General features: G+C 36.3%; 1 protein-coding gene across 14 annotated transcripts in view; it reads right to left on the reverse strand.

Moving 5' to 3' along the window:
• The window catches only part of Pcdh9 (protocadherin 9), an 898,173-nt gene that overhangs the window by 379,539 nt on the left and 497,431 nt on the right, over positions 1-21,203 (reverse strand). The window lies entirely within an intron of this gene.

Here is a 21,203-nt window from a genome sequence, read left to right on the forward strand (position 1 = left end):
AAGGAAATGACACATACTAACCAAAAGGATACAAATATGTGATCCATCCTTGCTGCATGTATGAAGCACACCTTAACATCAAAAAAAATGTATTGCACAGGAAAACTCCTAAGAAGCAAGCTGGTGTAGCCATGGCAGTATCTAACAAAATAGACTTCAGTCAAAGCAAAACTACTCAGAAGAGATAGGGAAGAAGGCCTTGTAAACAACAAAAGAAAGATCCACCCAGGAAGATATTGCATTCTTAACCTCTATACACCAAACACAAGGCCACCTACATTTATAAAATAACAACTGTATCTAAATCACATACTGACCCTTGCACACTGATCATGAGAGACTTCAATAACACTCCCACCAACATACGGGTCATCAGAACAAATAACTAAACAGAGAAATGCTGAAAATTACTGATTTATAAAACAGATGGTCCTAATATTTCACCCAAGCACAGAAGAATATATTTTTTCAGCATCTCATGGAACTTCTTCAAAGGCAAATGCATATTTTGATCCAAGCAAGTATCAATAGATACGATAATATTAAAAAAAACACTCTGTATCCTATGATCACCAAGGATTTAAGCTTGATATCAAAACCAGCAGAATCCTAAGAAAGCTCACAATCACAGAGAAATTAGACAAGTGACAACCTAATGAAATGTGTCAAGACAGAAATTAAAGTCTTTCTAGAAATGAATTGATGAATATATAAAATATCCAACTTATGGGACTTAATGAAGGTGCAATGGTGGTTATAGAAAGGAAGTTCATAGCACAAAAATGTTTACATAAAAACTTAGAGAGATTTCACAGCAGTGCCTAACAGCACATCTGAAATGTCTAGAACAGCATTTCTCAACAAGTGGGTCATGACTCTTTCACTGGACTCACATGTCAGATATTCCTGCCTTCATATACTTACATTACAATTCATAACAGCAGCAAAATTACAGTTGGTAGTTGCAGTAAAAATAATTTTATTTTTATCACATTAGAAAGGTTAATAGTCACAGTTCTAGAAAAAAGGAGATAAAAATATATTCAAAAATGATTAGATGGAAAGAAATAATCATATTTAGGGCTAAAATTGAAACAAAGATACAAGGAATCAATAAAATAAAGATTTTGTTCTTTGAGAAAGTCAATCAAATCGATAAACCCTTATCCAAGTTAACTAAAGGGTAGAGAGAAGGGATCCAAAATATCAAAAATAGAAATGAAAAGGGGACATACTAATGACTACAGAAGAAATCAGATAATCATAAAGCATATTTTAGAAACCTATGCTACATAAAATGGAAAACTTTAAATGAAATGTATTAATTACTCAATAAAATTACAAATATTAAGTAAAGTTTGCATAAACAAAACTATTTACATGATCTATAACACTGAGTATAGTGGAAGTAGTAATTGAACGTCCCCCTACCAAAACGAAAACAAATAACATTATTTTATTGAAGCATTCCACCAGATTTTCAGAGAAGTTTTAATGTTAAAATTCCTCAAGTTATTCCACAAAATAAGAATGATACATTGCCCAATTTATTCCCCAGGATCACATTTGCAATGACACTCAAACCACATAAATACCCAATAAAGAAAGAATATTGCAGACCAATTTCCCTTTTGAATATCTATGCCAAACATTCTCTAAAATACTTGCAAACCAAATACAAGGACGCATTAGAGAGATCATCCGCCATGATTAAGAAGGCTCCATCCCGAGGCACAGAAATGGTTCAACATACATGATCCTAAGATGGGATCCAACATAGAAACAGACTAATAGACAACACCCACAGCATCATATCCTCAGGTGAAGTGAAGGCTGTTCATGAAATCTAACATGCCTTCAGGATAAATTTTGTGAGTATTAGGGATACAAGGGTCAAACCTCAACATGATAAATGTAGCTTTCAAGCATAGAGGCATCATTATCTTAAATAGAGACTCAAAAATATTTCACTAAAATCAAGAGGGGCATAGGTCAGTAGATGGGTAGGGGAGGACCCTCTCAGAGGCAAAGAGGAAGGAGGATAAGGTAAAGAATTCTGGGAGGGGTGACCGGAAAAGGTGGCAACTTTCAGAATGTAAATAAAATAATATAATAAAAAATAATAAATATTGATTAAAAAAAAACCTCAACTCCCAATGGATCAAAGAAATCAACACAAAACCAGTTACACTGAAGCTAATAGAAGATAAAGAGAGGAATTGTCTTGAATCCACTGGCACACAAAAGAAATACTGAACAGTAAACTATTAGCAAACACCCACAAAGATAGACACTTTACATATCGGACTGCTGGAAAAAAAAAGATCCTCTAGGAAAAGGGGCAATGTCATTTGTACAAAGTGGCAACATACGAAATGAAAAGTTTTCCTTCCAACTATATATCTGGTAGAGTTAATGTTCAAATGGTATAAAAAAAACTAAAAACAGAAATAAAACAAACAAAAAACATCAAGCAACAATCCACAAAACTAGATATCCAGAAAACAAATAAGTGAATAAAGAAAATGGAGTGCCTGTCTAAGCAGAGAAAATGATCAAATTGGGAAATTCAAATGTCTGTGAAACATTTAAAGACAATTTCAACCTTTTAACCCTAGGAAATTGCAAACCAAAACTACTTTAAGATTTCATCTTACAACAGTCCACCTGGCTAAGTTCAATAAAACAAGAGACAGCTCACGCTGGTAAGGATGTGCACCAAGGGAAACACTTATCTTACACAACCAATATGGAAATCAGTGCCATGGTTCCTCAGGAAGATAGCAACAGATCAACCTCAAGATTTATTTGTAACACTATTGGCACATAACCAAAGGACATTTTATCCTGTCACAGAGACACCTGCCTAATGTTGTCTATCCTAACCCTATTCATAGTAGCCAGAATTTAGAAACAATGTAGGCGTGCCTCATGAGGAGAATGGAAAAATTAAATATGGTAGACTGACACAACAAAATTTATGCAAATAAATAATATAAGATCACAAAATGCTCAGATAAATATATAGAACTAGAAAAAATAATTCTGAGTGAAGTACTTAAACCCAGAAAGGCAATTATGGTATGCATTTGCTTATATGTGGATATTATCTCTTAAGTAAAGGTAGCCAAGCTACTGTCTGTCAGACCAGAGGTTAGAATTCAAGGTGCCATCCAATATGCAGCCACCAAACCCAGACACTTGCTGATGCCAAGAAGTGCTTGCTGACAGGAGCCTGATATGTATGTCTCCTGGGAGGTTCTCTTAGAGCCTTACGTATACAGATGTGGATGCTTAAAGCTAACCATTGGACTGAGCACAGGGACCCCAATGGAGGAGTTAGGCAAAGAATTGAAGGAGCTGAAGGGGTTTGCAACCCCATAGGAAGAAAAGAATATCAACCAACCAGATCTCTCAGAGCTCCCCAGGGACTAAACCACCAACCAAAGAGTACCCATGGAATGGTCAATGGTGCCAGCTTCATATGTAACAGAAGATGCCCTTGTCTGGCATCAATGGGAGGGGAATCCCTTGGTCCTGTGAAGGCTTGATGCCCCAGCATAGGGGAATTCTAGGGAGGTGAGGCGGGGTTGGATAAATGGAGGGTGGGAGCACCCTTTTGGAGCAGGAGGGTGTAATGAGTGGTTTTCAGAGGGGAAAACGGGAAGGGGGAACATTTGAAATATAAATAAACTAAATAACCAATTAAAAATTTAAAATGTAGAATACAAGGTGCAGGTATCAAGTAGAAGCTAGATTTCCATAGAATAGAGAAATGAATATATGTATGAGATAGATATATGAGTGAATTGATAGAAGGACTGGTATGTGGAAGATATTCTCCTAGCTACCAAAGAAGAAAGGAAAACACAAATCTGATGTGGAAACTTAAGGGTACTTTGGAAAGTTCTTTGCATGGTGTTTTGCTCGGGCAAACATGTTGAAGGGACCTTTGGTTAAAGTGGACACAGGTGTGAAAGGCTAAGGCAGACTTGTGAATGAACGTTCTGTTGAAGCAGACACATGAGAGAGGATATTCTGCTAAAGCCAGCATGTGAAGAAACACACGACGAAGGATTGTTTACAAACAACACGCATGTATTGGTCCATGTTACACTGTGTAGTTGAGCTGCGTTTATCAGGACTCGGTAGAGAGAAATGCACCAGAACACTTCTGGTGGTGGACCTCAGCTTCTTGACACTTCCAAGGGCTCGAGCTGCTGAAGCAAGACCCATGCTGACTCATGATGTTTGGAGGGTATAAGAAGGACTCTACGGAGTGACAGAAAGGGAGCTTGGCTTGCTGGTACGGCTAGCTATGCAACACTTAGGAGGTCTCTCATTTTCGCTGATCTTTGCTTCCCTGAGAGAGGCACAGATGAGAACTTCTGGTGTCCCTCCAGGTCCCTCCTGCTGACTTGAGCGAAGGCTGGGTCCTGGCTGTCTCTGTTAGGTCATGTCACTGCTGCTGCTACCCTGACTCTACCAAACTGAAATGCTGGTGTTTCCGTGAGGAGTTTGCTAGTGGATCTAGCCGCTGGTGCCTGCTAACCTGGGAATTGCACTGTGGGTTTTCAGATAACACAGAGGAGAGTTGCTGTAAAGAACGTTTCTAAACAGAGCCACTTCCCCCACCTATCTTTTACTTTCCACTAACTCTGGTGGGGTGGTAGGTTCCAAGGAATGTTAAAACGTTTAACCACTATGAAAAATAGGATTTGGAAAAATTAAAGTTACACAAACCCTTTGATCTACAGTGATGTCATATCGCAATCAAATCTCTTCTCTCAGGGTTCAGGGAACCCTGTAGATGAAGGAAAAAGATTCTGCAAAAGCCAGAAGTGGTGGAGAGTACCAAGAAAACAAGGCCCTTTAACTCAATATGACCAGTGCACACATGAACTCACAGAGACTGTGGCAGTATGCACGGGGTCTTCATGGGTCTCAGCCAGATCAGAAGACATGCACACATGCCCTGATCCCTAACCGGGAGTCATCTGCAATTGATAATTGCTATGAACTGAAAATTTACGTTCCCCCAAATGAGTCCCACTCTGGAAACAAACTGCTCTTAAGTGTAGGCTTCGTGCCCAGCAGTAGATCGGCACCAGAAACCGATCCAAGGGCTTCTTTGGAGTTTCCATTTCTCATAATGTTGTGCCAGGGCTTTTCTTTTTCTTTTAAACTTACGCTGCTTTTTACTTCATTTTATTTTATTCTATTCTAATTTTCTTCTCCCTTTTGCCCTACCTGTCTTTTTTGTGTATTATGCCTTGATTTTCATTTTTCTATGAGATTCCTGAGTGTGAAAGCAAGTGGTTATCTCTTTCTTCTCCCTTCCCCCACTTGTTTGTATGTTTTGTCCAATTCTGATGTAGTAGATTTGCTTTATCTTATTTTATGTAATTATTATATAAGTTAGATTACATTTTTATCTCTTAGAAATTCATTTGTTTGTGAGAAAACAGAAAGGGTTGGATCTAGATAGGTAGGAGGATGGGGAGGAAATGCAAGTTGTCAATAGAGGGAAACCATAATTGTGACATATTATAATATTGTATGTAAGAATAAAACTACATTCAACAAAAACATCTAATTTGTATTCTCTAGGCAAGTATCTAGATGTAATGAACATGAGAATTTCTTTGCAGTATCTTGTACTATAATTGTGTTTATCATAAATCAGAAAATATCAACTTGATGAAGATTCACATAAGACTTACTTATCTATCTCACATACTGAAAGTTACATAAACTCATAAATTATCTTTGGTGATTTGAAAGCAGAACATTACGTGCTGATTAAAATTCATTGGTAATTATAATTATGATACAGGTAATGTGTGAATCTGCTAGCTTTTGAAAAAAAATCATTTGTCTGAGACCAAAACACTGAAGAAAGGTAGAAATGATTTCCAAGTCCCTTAAATTAATAATCACTGAGAGTTCATTAATTACATCTCAATTGCTCAATAATAATCAATTTGTCCTTTTCTGATGAATAGTCCATCTTTGTTTTAAAGAAAAATAGATAAAATATTAATTTGCGGGGCTGGGGATTTAGCTCAGTGGTAGAGCGCTTACCTAGGAAGCGCAAGGCCCTGGGTTCTGTCCCCAGCTCCGAAAAAAAGAACCAAAAAAATATTAATTTGCACACTATGTGGGTAAACTTTTTTTGAAAGGCATAATATGATGACCCTAAAATAATATAGGTAGTTGGTAGAATATGTATATATCCTATATTTTAAAATTTATTTATTCATTTGTTTGAGTGTTTTGCCTACATGTGTCTGTGTGCAGTGCATACATGTCTGGTACCTACAGAGAAAAGTGCAAGACATCAGATCTTCTGAAACTAGAATTAAGGGTATTGTGTGCTGCCATATGGGTGCTGGGAAGAAAATGACCCATCCTCTACAGGAGATATAAGGCTTGCACCAGCTCCTCCCTTAACTTGTTCAATCACTGCGTTTCCTATAACAGAGTCCACAGAAGCCATCACTCTCACTGGGAAATGTAATTGACATCCTAATAGATTGTGAAATAATATGTTGTATAGTTCCGTTGTTAGGCAGTCACATATTTAAAGCTATATTTTTACCTCTACTTAATAAACACTTATGATTCTCCCTTTGTCTATCAAATTATTGAAAGAGTGGGTCCTGAGAAATTGGCATTTACCTAGGAATCTTCTGTAAGAGGTTAAATGCTGAAGACGGCTTTTCCAGTGGAGGCAACTTGTCAGAGAAACTAAGAACTGAGGAGATGATGCTGCTCCTTGACTAAGACTGCTTAGTTATGCAAACTTCTTGCCCTCTGTTTAAATTTAAACCTCATAATAGAACTACGAAGACGGGCTTTGGTAGAGGTGGGGACGCTCTGTTTCTCTTCTCGGTGACAACATGAGTAAACGCCTCTCTGTCCTTTTCACTTCTTTAGTTTTTCTCAGTGAGTATAATTGGCAGAGTGCAACTGTAAGGAATTCCAGCACATAGAGTCTGACACAACCAACTCTGCTAATATAAAAGAAACTTCTATATTTGGTATTTGAGAAATTTTACTGTTCGTGCAGACAGGTAGAAAACAAATGCCTAAGAGCTGTGATAAGCCTGAAACCATCACAACCTTTCAATGGATACTTTGATTCCTTGGAATCAGAATGAACAAAGAACATACAGGACTGAAAGGTGGCATAGGTTCTAGCATCTCGGGAAAGTGTACCCATGTTAAAGCTTTTTGGATTTTGGGCATTTGTTATTTGTAAAGGGGAAAGTGAACAATGGAAACTGTTCTCACAGAAGATGAGAATGGACTTTTATTGACATTAGAACAGATTTTCTCCCTTACCACTGACATACATTAGCAGAGGACATATGGATAGTCTATTTAATTGCATTGAGTACCAGTTTCTTTTTAATGAAGCACATATGGTAGATTTGATGTGACAATAACTATAGATTCTTTTCCACATGCAGAATTCTACAACTTTACATTTCTTTTGGCTATAAAAATGTTATATATATATAACTATATATATAAATATATATAAATATATTTATAATATATATTTATAATATGTATAAATATATATTTATAATATGTATAAATATATATAAATATATATTTCCCTAATTATTTATTTTTAAAAGTGTATATAAAACATATAAATATATTTAGAAGGCAAAGAGATAATTCAGTGAGTAAAGTGCCTGACACACATTTATGTTGACCTGAGTATATAAGTCCAGAATACACAGAAAGCTGCACATGGTACCCTGAATCTGTAATCCTGGTACTCCTGTGGAAAGATGAAAAGTAGAGACAGGAAGCCCCCAAAACTCTTGGGTCAGCTAGCTGAGTGGATCAGATAGATTTTCATAACACTGGAACAAAAGGAACCCTGTTTCAAAGAAGGTGGCATATGCAAACTTGACGTTAACCTCTAACCTTCATGCATCAATCAGACACATGTTAGTACTCACATACACAAAAATACATGCATGCTCATATACATGCATGTACATATATTGTGAGATAAAAATACATGTATATTTAGATAAAATTTAAGTATATTTTAGTCCTTGTTCTCTAAGATAATATTAATTGTATTTAACTATTAAGTATTTTGTTTGAAATGATAATTCATTGTGTGGGCCCAGAATTTCTGAATCTACTGTGTAGACCAAGCTATCTTGACATGCTATGATCTTTCTTTCTCAACCTTCCCTGAACATTGATTATAATGTATACTACCACACTTGGCTTAATTTAATGATAATTTTATTACATTAAAATTAGCATTCCTCTTACATAATTTCATACATCCTTTCTGAAATTTATCTGTACATTAACTTATGTTTTTCTTTTATCACAAACCCATTTATAAGGAGAAACAATTCACTTTTCAAAATTAGATTTTAATTACTTTTGCAGAAAATAATTGCATAATGACCAATCATATTTGACAAGCCATTGAAAACTGACAGCGAGAAAGTAGGGATCTAATGGGTTGAATCGAGAGTCAAAAACATTCTATTTGTATGCTTCTCCAGAACTTTTGAGGGATCCCTTTCAAATTCTCTTTGTATGAAACTGGGTGAAGTGGAGAAATCTAAAGGCAATGGTCTCTTCAGAGAGACAAAGTGGAGAGAGGAAAGAGAGAGGAAAAAAGGGACAAGGGAAGAAGTGAGAGGAGGTACATTGAGGAGGAGAGAGAGAGAGAGACAGAGATAGAGACAGAAATAGAGAATGTGAATGAAAAGCCTCAACAGAGATTAAAGTAACTTTGCCACAGGGCAGTGAACTCTGAGACCTGCTTAGAGAATCTGAGGGAGACACGGCATGGATTCTCTCTCTCTCTCTCTCTCTCTCTCTCTCTCTCTCTCTCTCTCTCTCTCTCTTTCACACACACACACACACACACACACACACCACACACACACACACACACACACGGACATGGACACGGACACGGACACGGACACATAACACCAGAACGGTGCATACACCTGTGTTTGGTTGTACAGCTTTGGAACTGTGAAAGAATGATGGCTGTTGCTATCAGGTTGTTTGGTTGTTTGGTTGGTTTTGTTTGTTGTTTGTTTGTTCTGTATGGTTTAGTTTTAATACACATGGACCATAGATCAAAATAGGGTAGCCACAGAATGCAAAGGCAAAACAATTTGACTGTCTCGGTGTTTTACTCAACCAAATACAAGCGTGATGAAACACATTTAACCATATCGAAATGAAAGGCTGAATAACATGGAGAGTTTACATTAAGGACATCGTTTTCTCTGAAGGAACATCCCTATATAGTATGGCTATTAGTACCTTACCATAAAACGTAACATATTATGGTCTCTAAGTATTCTAGAATGTATTTAAATGTTTCTTAAATGCGTTTCAGCCATGGGTACTTGTTTCTGATCTGTACTGGCCCTGAGATGGGAATGCACGCACCTGGTTAGCATGCAGCCACCATAGCAGACCCCGGCACCTGTATTGCAGACGCTAATCAAAGTGCTCCTTCATGGGAGGAAAGAATTGCTATTTGTAATGCAATAATTAGTTTGGGTAGAAAGGCCCGTAAAGTAAATCAATCTCGTCAGCTCTTGAGATCTGACTCTATTCTCTCACCAGATTGTTAACATAATGAGATAGAAGCCAACAAGGGTCCCGTGGAAGAGACTTGTGTCACTCCGTTCCCTTCTTCCTTTAATTTTACAAGACTTTTAGGAAATAATTGCAATTAAAACTAATATAAGCCATTGACAAAACATGGCTTCCAAGCTTTTCAAAGGTTATGGGGGAAGCACAGGGTGGGGTAGAGGAGCGGCCTGAAGCCTTTGCAAGCTTGCTTCACCGAAAGCCCTCCAAACAGTACAAGATTCCGGTAAGTAATTACTATTGAGGGAAAAACAGGAAGCAGCTTGGATCGCTGGCTTGAAATCACTCGGTGGATTAATATGAAGTGCAACAAAAGGAAACAAACGGAGCGTTCTTTATAAATCAGGGAGAGACTCGGGAAAGAAAACTTACTCGTGTCCAATGTTGAATTGGCGAAAATGTGCTCTCCTGCTGTAACGTAACAGCTGTTTTCTTGAATACAGGGAAGTTTTCATGCAGGTGTATATAGAAAAATACATTTCAGATAGAAATAGTTTTCATATATTGATAAAAAATGTTTTTTCTTCCCATATGTTTTCAAGTGCTCTTTCAAGTTTAGCAGTGTTTCATTTAAAACAATTTGCATAGCAAATTAAATTAGAACTTCTTACTTTTGTACAAGTATATTTGATGTTCTGCACAGTGTTTTGTTTTGTAAGTTATCTCTGTTCTTGGAAAACAATACAAGTACTAACAGATAATAAAAATTGTAGGTAGTTCCATTCTATAACCTGCATGAAAATGACATATTTGTTGGAAACTGTTAGTTATTTTTTTAAGAAGGAAAATTGTAAGACTCAAGAAACAGGTCAATGTTGAACAGACATGCTACACATTCTGTTTCCATAAATGTTTGCAGCATGTCTCTCGTGAACAGCAATTGCACACACGAACACACACACACACACACACACACACATATATATATACACACACACACACACAAATATATATACACACACACATAGGTGAACATTATTCTTTCAATATTCACACTACCTAGTACTTGATGGGTTTTTTTATCAGAAGAGAAATAACTATATAACTATAACCTGTTTAATTACTATGATTGCTTTTTGTTTGACCTAGTTATAAGTTTATCCTCCTCTGAGACTTGGCTCCTAGAGCCTTAACAATAAGTGAGTTGAGTATTGCTTATTGTCATTCCTGTTGTTCAGCTTTGTGTTTTCTTGAAAGATTCTATGTCCTCAGACTTATGTAAGCTGAGATGTATTTATTAAATATGCTGTGTTTATTACTCTGTTCATATATTAAATATGTTAAATACCCTGGTAGTAAGCAATGGAGCAAACAAAATGGCAAAATGTTCATAAAGTTTAGTCGATTCGTGCTCAAGATCCTAGACGTTTTTAATTTCATGCTGATAATGTATTGTCTACAGATGATGTTGTAGTAATTTCTCTTTTTTCGGTGTAATAAGAAGTCTTTCAAAATGACTTCTTGAAGATAGGATGCTTTCTAATGGCCAAGCTACTTAATAAAACTTCTCATCCACTTGTTCCTAAACTCAGTCTATTGCGCTTTCTAATAGCAACGTAGGCCACATGGACACAAGTAAAGTCCCATTATATTTTAGTTTCCATGGTTATCCTGAGCAAGTATTTTCTATAGCAAATCAGTTCACGGGCCTGGAGAGATGACTCCATGGTTAAGAGCACTGGCTGCTCTTCTAGAGTCTCCCTAGTTCATCCCTCAGCTCCAGAACAGCAGCTACCAACTATCTTTAACTTTAATTCTTGTGGCTCCTACAGTCTTAGACATAGATGCACTCAAAGCAGGGACGAAAAATTAAAAGTCTGCAGTAAAGATATTTGAATTTAAATTGTAGCACTTAAACTTACATAACTGAAGATGTTTAAAAGAAAAGTTATAAACTAAGTCTTTCAGAGAAGCTACTCTTAGCTTGGAAAATATATTAATACACATACAATCTAAAAAATGCCAGACTAAGAAAAACCAGGATATCAGGAAGTGGTAAAAGAGGCTGAGTAGGTGCAGGAAGAAGCTATTGGCTAATTGATTATAAGGATCAGTTATGTAAAATGAGTTAACACAAACGATCATGTAAGCAGCTTGGTGACTATGGTTAATGATACTTCACAAGTAAAATTGAAAAGTGACAATCTTGCTTTGTGGAACTCATAGGTACATGTGTGCATTGATATCCGGATTCTGTTGGAAGCCATGGGATTGTGAAGTAGTGTGATGTTTGTAATCATTTGACAATATATACTACCTATGCTTCCAGGGGTGTATGTCAAGTATGTTTCAATCCATACAGAAACACGGATGTGCAACGCATTGTGAGTGGGGACTGCTCTTGCAGAAGCTGGTGGTCTTTATGTACCTGAATGTTTTAGATGCTTGAATTCATGTGCCTCTCTGTGCCGCCTGGTACCCCAGGAAGCCAGAAGAAGTATAGGAGCCACTGGATATGGTGTTACGGGGAGTTATGAGTTGCTTTTTGTGGACTGGGAATTGATCCCAGGTCCTTGCAAAGCAGCCCTTGTTCTCAATCACAGAACCCTTTCATCAGAAAAGGAGTGTTGATCCTACCAACCAGAGTAATCCTCAGTTTTGAAAAAGAAAGACAAAAGAAAGGAAACCGTAACATAGACATATACATGTGATTTTGTTGTTGTTTTTCAAAAGTACTGGTGATAATTAATGACATTTCACATTAAATATACAGTAAAATGACAGGCTTTTATTAACTACATAAAAGTCTTTGATATTATCTTTTCTATTCGTTCCCAAATTCTGTAAGACGCCCATCTTATATTCCTTGTTTATATTCATTAGTTACTCTATAAGATTTGTCTCAAGATTTGGAGCTATGATCCTCTTTTGTGAGAGAGCATGTGACAGGTATAAACATGTATGCCCTATGTACATGACATAGAGTAATTGAAATTTTATTTTACTAATTTGCAGTGACGTATTATCAGTGATACGCTTTTATAAACACACGTAATTCTGTTCTGCACCGATTCCCTTCATTCAATCCCACTAACCAGTTCACACAGCAATGGCTATCGTATAATTGTATTTGCCTATTGCCATTGCTCGCCTTTGACACAGATGGCTTTAAGTGTTTTGTTTTTCCCACCTCTGGAGAATTGTCCCTCCAGAGTTATAAACAGAGGTATATTTATCAAAGTTAAAAATACTATACTTAACTAAAATTTCTGTGCCAATACATTTCCATTTATTCATATCAATTCAGTCCATAAAAAATGGGAAGAGATTAAATAAGCATGTCTGTCTTGGTTATTATTTCCTTGACAAAACTAGGACTCATTATTGTTAAGGTGTCATGAGGAATAATAGTTATAAAATTAATCGTTCACATTATGCAGATGAGAGGCATGATCTATGTATAAAGAAGGAATATTTGACAACGGTTAATGAGGAAAAAAAGAATCTTCAGAAAATACATTTTGATGTACCACCATGGACAAATAAACATATATACTTCAGAAAAAATAAAGCTGGAATTTTGTTACATTCTTTCCTTTAGTTAAGAAAATCAATGACATCTATGTGACAGACAGTTCGGTTGCCCAAGGCTAAGCTGATACAAACCATAAGACAAGATATTTCTTAGGGCTATGAAATTCCTGCCCTACAAAGATCATTCATATTTTATTAAGAGTCTAAATAAAAGCTAGTTCAGTTTAATTTATCCTTTCCTAAATGTAAAACGAAAAAAAAAAAAAACAAACCAATAATTTAAGCCTCTAGGCAGTCGATGAAATAAATGTATATGTAAAAGATTTAGTAAGGAAGAGATATGAAAAAGATTTTATTATAACATAATGAGACAAGACGATGCAAATAGAAATGATGTCGTGAAAAAAGTGACCAGTAAACCTAACTTTTAGGACAAAAATAAACTCCGACTTCCATTACAGAAACTAGGTTGTGGAAACGCATTCTAAGGAAACTGCCCTCAGGTCTTGGCATGAAAATATAAATGACACAATGCACCAAATTTGCTCATTTTTATTCTATAGAGAGATTTTTAAAAACAGTCCCTCCTTTTTACCGGCGATTACATTACTATGGAGATACTGGCACACTAAAAAATAGTCTAATAATAACAATATGATAATTTTATTGTTTATTCCGATCTTACTTTCATTAATTCTTAAAAAGTACCTTCTAGATTTCCATTATTTTAATCCTAATCTCCAGTAGGATTTAGAGGTGTAAGACAGTCCTCTTCCACATTCAGGATGTGGTTACAAAAGGCTAAATTTACAATTACAGTGTATACCACAGCACTTTGACAGAAGCGATAACTCAGTTCATTCTTGAAAAATAAGGTTACATGGAATAATTATTCGTCATGAGAATATTGTGTATAACATCTGTGTATGGCAGAAAATTATGTTCTAAAATAAAACTAAAAAAGAATGTGTGGAGCTCACACACCGTAGGTATTGTCCTAATACCAATATGTGATGTGGGAAACAGTTGCTAGCATTAATCAACGTGTTTCTCTAAGCCTAACTCTATGTTGATTCAATGTATTTGCTGCTTGAGTTGAATTCTTTCTAAATTATATAGTTAGTTAAAGGGAAATGACAAAGAACTCAATCCCCTATCACACCTAAATAACACTTATACCATCTATTTTAGCAAGAATTCTGTCAGAGATTGAATATAATGTATGCCATTGTTCCATAAGCAAAACTATGGATTTATATTTTATAAAGTGTTTTACACAAACAAATCCCTTGGTGTTCGTGAAAATATACCACACATGGGCTACTTAGCAGAGAGTTTACAATCTTTCCTCCCTCATGAACTAATATAGGATTGCAAGTAAACCACACCGTGCTAATGATAAAAAATAATGTGGCAGAAAATATGATGACCGATTGAAACCGAACCTAGAATTTTGTTCAAAACCTACACAATATCAAAAATCAAAAGGACTATTGAAACTTAACTTTGGGATGCTCTAAATATATTCACTCGTTCATAATTGAAAGGAAAAGTTCTTTTCCTGGCTACTTTTTCTTGGCCCCTTAGGCAAATGATTGCAGACAATTTCCTTTGAAGTTATTCATCAGGTATCGATCACAGCTCAAGTGGCTATAATGAAACACTTTGATTGGAGGAGAATATTAAGCACACTTGGGTCCAGAAGACAGCTAGCATTATGTAAATGAAGAGTCATTAATTATAGCCAAGCTAAAATGTAAAAATTAGTCTATGTATTTGGGTGGGTGAGAACTCTTAGAAAAATGATTTAATGTGGAATCCTATGGGATGTAGAATGTAAGGCAAGGCTCCGAATTCTGTGCTCACCAACCTCAGTAACTTCTGGAAATCCCACCTATCAGGGGTTATACTGAGTAGGCTCAGCGAGACGTTATGATAAAAGGATTTTTATCTTCAAAATTCTGACAAGTGAGCCTGACTGAGGTGCTGGTTTATGATTCTCAACTTACTACCTGCCTATGGACAAGATCTTTAGCCTCTAGAAACCCATTTCCTTATACACAACAATAAGCATCCAGACCCTTGGAGTTTCTTAGGACTGTAGCCCTTGATGTCCATTTTTAGAGGTATGTGATGGATATATAAAGCATACAGTGCATATGATATGCTTAGAATATCAATCACTAGTAACCACAGTGGGAGTTTTTGAACTCAAAATCCCTTAAATAATAGCACTCAAATTCTGGTATTACAGAAGCAATTATGTCTGTTGCAAAAGAATATTTATTTATGAATCATAGAGACAGAGGCAGTGCTAAATGCCAAATGATGTTTTAACTCCCCAAATCAGATGAGTTGTAATTGGGAAATTTTAAAGAATAAAGCTACAATCTACTCGTATTTCAACGGAAGACAACCGAAAACCGGAATTAAAAACCAAACAAAGTGAGTGGTATATAAAGAATTTATCTGTCCAGGCAAAGGTGTCATGGAAGAGTTAGATAAGAAGTCCTCCTGAGTGTTTCCCATTAAAATAACAGAAAAGAGGCTGCAGGATGCTGAGAACAGTGATGGTCTTTAACATACATTACTGTTGTGTGGTTGGCTGAAGAAGACCCACAAAACCAGAGGCTCAGGCCAAGGCTAGAAGGCAAGGGAAGGATAACTCAAATGAACTAATCCTGAAATTAGTGTGAGATGAGGATCCTTTAACCATCTGTGTCCCAACCCCCATTTTTATCTTTTAAATCCATTCATATGTAGAATAGTCATTTTAACCAACAGGGGTAAAGTTAATGCTATAGTCTTAGAAACTCTATCCAGGTTAGAGCAATACCACGGGGCGCTCAGCGGTTGCCATGTTAAAGAGACGCCAACTGATTTTGAAACTACAGATCTGACCACCCCACTTCACGGAAACATTTGAGTTCCTGACTTACTTCATTTTGTGGAAATAGAAAATTCAGCCATGAAATTTGGAGGGGGAAATAAAATGAATGAATCACAGTGCAAGGAGAAGCCGTTAAGCTACAGCAAGCCTCGAGTGCTGGCCATTTAAAATGAACTTGGCTTGGCTTAGGCTGCACTTAATTCACCCCACACTTACAGGGAAATGCTCACCGCTTTTACTCATTCACACTGATCTACATAGGGATAAATGAGATTACATAGGCTCTCTTACTAAACTCAGATAATAAACATTAATTAATTAACTCATCAGTGGAAATAACCCATAGAGATTATCAAGACTTTAAGGATGACAAATTAGCAGCCACAGAAAAGAAACATGCTCCTCTTGGAGTGTGGGTCACTCATTTATCTTTTGTGTACAAAGGGGTGTTTGGCAGGATTTTATCTAATCACTATTAATTAACATTTATTGAATTCTTCCTGAATATATCACTCTGAATCCTGTATCAGATTGCCAACTGCTGTAATACATATTTATAAATTTACTATGTTCGCTTGGATATGCTGTATCAGTTTTTGCTTGAGAATTTTTGAACTTCTTCAAGGAGGTGTTCAGTTGAGGAGACAGATAATATAGACATGATCCAAGTACAAAATTCATGGAAATAACTTCTCTGTCTCTCTGTCTCTGTCTCTGTCTCTGTCTCTGTCTCTCTCTGTCTCTGTCTCTGTCTCTCTCTGTCTCTCTGTCTCTCTGTCTCTCTCTCTCTCTCTCACACTCTGTGTGTGTGTGTGTGTTTATCTTACTGGTAATACAACTAAATGTCTTTGGTGTGCAAGCATTCTACCATTGAGATATAACCTGTCCCCACACCAATTTTTTGGTAGCATTTTTCATTCTCAATCATTCCAGAATTCTCTTGGCCTTGCCAATCTCTATTTTATTAGTAGTATTTTCAAAGAAATATTAGATTAAATTTTAACACAGAGTCCTTTTTATTTTTAATTATTTTTTAAACTTTGAAGTAGAGTGAAAGTTTTGAGGGTTTTTTTGTTGTTGTTGTTTTGATTTTGATTCTATTTGTTCTAATATGAATGACCACTGCAGTTCAAGAGATGCGTTGAGCCTTCTCTCCCTGATGCTATTTCATTACAGACATTCAATAACTTTTACAGAAAATACAGGAAGATATGCTAATAGTAAGCAAGATGGGAGAGAGGTGGCTTGTTACTTAAACCCTTAGCAGGAAAAGTGTGAGGACTGGAGCTCAGATCCCCGACACTCCCATCAAAGCAGACAAAGAATACAAAATGTCTGTAATGCCCAGCCCTTAGAAGGCAGATGCCAGAACTCCCAGGACAAGATCTGAGTTTTAAGAGACTTCCTTTAAATAAAGAAAAAGAAGGAAATTGAGGAAGATAGCAGATATGAACTTCTGCTGAAGACAAACATACATGCCCCGAACACATTAAACCCAGGGAGGCTGAAGCAGTAAAACGTCGGAAAATAAAAAACAGCAGTTTCGATATGATATGAGGGAGTCATTTTCTGGTGAGTAACACGGGACTGTTGGAAATCCAAAGCTTCCCCAGTGTAAATATGCGATTCAAATCCTGCACCCTGTTTTCAGTGACCAGAGAATCTGATTTGCAATTAAATCTCCCGCCGCCCTGCAGTTCAAAACAGGAAATGTGCCACAAACAATTCTGAGGAGAAAAAGGGGAAAAGCCTGCGCCACTCCGCTCCTGCTGAGAAAGAGGCTGTTCATTCTGCCCCCAAAGTCTCAAACATTTGGTACGCGGAGATGATTGCACCACCAAAAACTGCCATAACACTTATGCTATTCTTTGATATATCTTTGGAAAACATAGCATTTCTAAGGCAGTCTTCAGTCCAGGGACAAGATCAGAATAGAGATTGAAAGCTTTAGCCATCAGCCAGTCTTCAGGCCTTTTCATTTACAGTGTACCGGGAGATGTGCTGCTAGAAAACACGACTTGACAATTGATTTACTGCACAACTTCCTGGAAGAAGGTTTTCTTCAATTCACTGCAAAATAACATAGAGTTTTCTATACTGCTACTATTAACATCTAATTTGTACATGTAGGGAGCAGTGGCTCTGTGAACACAAAAGGGCTGGACATTCAGACTGAAAAACGATGGTTTTCCTATAAAAACAAGTTTTGTCCCTGAACCCATTTTATACTACAATTTGGAAAAGCATTTTCTAGGCTCAATATTAAGTAAACAAACATTTATTAAATAAAATTAAGTGGACTGATACACTGATTTGCTTAAGTCCCCTGTTTAAGTCTGTCAGAAGGAAGTGATGTTAGACAATGGCCATTTTCAGAGATTTAGCCATATTATCTAAGACAAATTACATTTACAGCTCCATTATCTAGGGGAATAATATGGGTTAGCAGACATTAAAAGCAGAAGGTTCCGATCTGACCATTGCCCTACAACAGGATGCTTCATCAGTAAAACAAAAACAAGAAGACAGACACCATTTCCTCTATTCTCCTCTTTGATTGTCACTGTAAAATGCATTATTCTGAGATAAGACTGTGACTATTATATACACTGTTCAAATAATTGTGGTTTCAATATGGGGGTAAGATGTTAAAACTCACTCTCAGGTATTAATTTAGTCATTCAAGAAACTTCTCAGGGGTCAAACATAATAAGAAAGATTGGTGAAACAGTGGTGAATGTCTAAGAAAGAATGTGAAAAGTATAAATGTGAGATGCATTTTAGAAGGTGAAAGGACACAGGAGACCTATGCCACTGCACACCTAATATTGACGGGAATGCTCTAAATTTCTACTGAAAAATAGCATAAGACTTTCCTTGTACAGTTTACTATGATAATTATGTCTTTTTAATTTGTTGCTGTGGTGTAACAATAAGCTTGATACTTGTTTGAACATTCAAAGAAAACAAAATATAATGCATTATCTTGGTACTATGAATAGTAATACCTAATCCTTAAACCTTTGAAGAGAAAATCATAAAGACAAGATATGAATGCCTTTGCCTTGTACAACATTAACTTTTCATTAAAGAACATGCTTTCTAACTGGAAGACTGTGAAAACCATTTCTGAAAACATGTAAAATAAAGTTTTATTTTTTTTTTATTTCAGCCACTATGCTTATTGGTGAGGAACCACAGCAATAATATAGTTTCCAGCATGACATGTGGCATGCTGGAATAATTGTATTGCCACTATGTGAACAGTCACTGAAATTTGCTAATAAACCTGTTTAATATATTACATGATTCTATGTCAAGGTTCTAAGTTAGGGTTCTGACTGGATTCATACAAAGATTGTTTGCAGGTAATACATTTCCTAGTTCCTCAGGATAAATATGGTTCATTGTTTCACTTATTTAAAGGCTGCCTACTTTCTATAATCTTTGTATACCAAACGTTAAATTCCATTTTCAACATCTGAAAGATTATATCATATTTACTAATATTCCATATATACAGCCTGAATCTATTTATTTTCCTTGCTTTATATAGGACTGGAGATTACTTTTCATATCTTTGATTTCTAAATTTAGTTAATTTCTGACAGCACATTGTTTCTGTAAAACATGAGGCTCTTGGGAACAGTTATATTACATATATGTATGCATTCACATATACACACGTATATATGTAAATACACACACACGTACCAAAAATATTATACAATTAATTTTACTCATAGTAAATTAGAAAAAAAAACAAGAATAATACTGTCAATTTTTACATATCTCCCATGCTCATGGATTGGCAGGATTAACATAGTACAAATGGCCATCTTGCCTAAACCAATCTACAGATTCAATACAATCCCCATCAAAATTCCAACTCAATTCTTCATAGATTTAGAAAGAGCAATTTGCAAATGCATTTGGAATAAGAAAAAACCCAGGATAGCAAAAACTACTCTCAACAATAAAAGAACTTCTGGGGCAATGGCCATCCCTGACCTTAAACTGTATTACAGAACACTAGTGAGCAAAAAACTGCATGTACAGAGAAAGGCAGATAGATAAATGGAATAGAATTGAAGACCCAGAAATGAACCCACACACCTATGGTCACTTGATCTTTGACAAAGGAGCAAAACTATCCAGTGATAAAAAAGACAGCATTTTCAACAAATGGTGCTGGTTCAACTGGAGGTCAGCATGTAAAAGAGTGCAAATTGACCCTTTCTAATCTTCTTGTACAAAGCTCAAGTCCGAGTGGATCAAAGACCTCCACATAAAACCAGATACACTGAAACTAATAGAAGAGAAAGTGGGGAAAAGCCTTGAACACATAGGCACAGGGGAATATTTCCTGAACAGAACTCCAATAGCTTATGCTCTATGATCAAGAATCGACAAATGGGACGTCATACAATTGCAAAGCTTCTGTAAGGCAAAGGAAACTGTCAATAGGTCAAATGGCAACCAACAGATTGGGAAAAGGTGTTTATTGATCCTACATCTGATAGAGAGCTAATATCCAAAATATACAAAGAACTCAAGAAGTTAGACTCCAGAGAGGCAAATAACTGTATTAAGAAAAATGGGGTTCAGAGGTAAACAAAGAACTCTCAGTTAAGCAATTCCAAATGGCAAAAAAGCACCTAAAGAGATGTTCAACACTCTTAGTCATCATGAAAATGCAAATCACAAAACAACCTTGAGATTCTACCTCACACCAAGTCAGAATGGCTAAGATCGAAGTCTCAGGTGACAATAGATGCAGGTGAGGATGTGGAGAAAGAGGAACACTCCTCCGTTGTTGGTGGGATTACAAGCTGGTACAATCACTCTGAAAATCAGTCTGGAGGTTCCTCAGAAATCTAGACAGAGTACTACCTAAGGACCTAGCTATACCATTCATGGGCATACAAGCAAAAGATGCTCCAACATATAACAAAGGCATATGCTCTACCATATTCATAGCAGCCTTATGCATAATAGCCAGAAGCTGGAAAGAACCCAGGTGTCTTTAAACAGAAGAATGGATACAGAAAATGTGATACATTTACACAATTCAACTATTCAAAACAATGACTTCATGAAATTCATAGGCAAATGGTTTGAACTAGAAAATATCATCCTAAGTGAGGTAACCCAATCACAGAAAAACACA

This window comes from Rattus norvegicus, chromosome 15, assembly GCF_036323735.1.
Source record: "Rattus norvegicus strain BN/NHsdMcwi chromosome 15, GRCr8, whole genome shotgun sequence".
Taxonomy (NCBI): domain Eukaryota; kingdom Metazoa; phylum Chordata; class Mammalia; order Rodentia; family Muridae; genus Rattus; species Rattus norvegicus.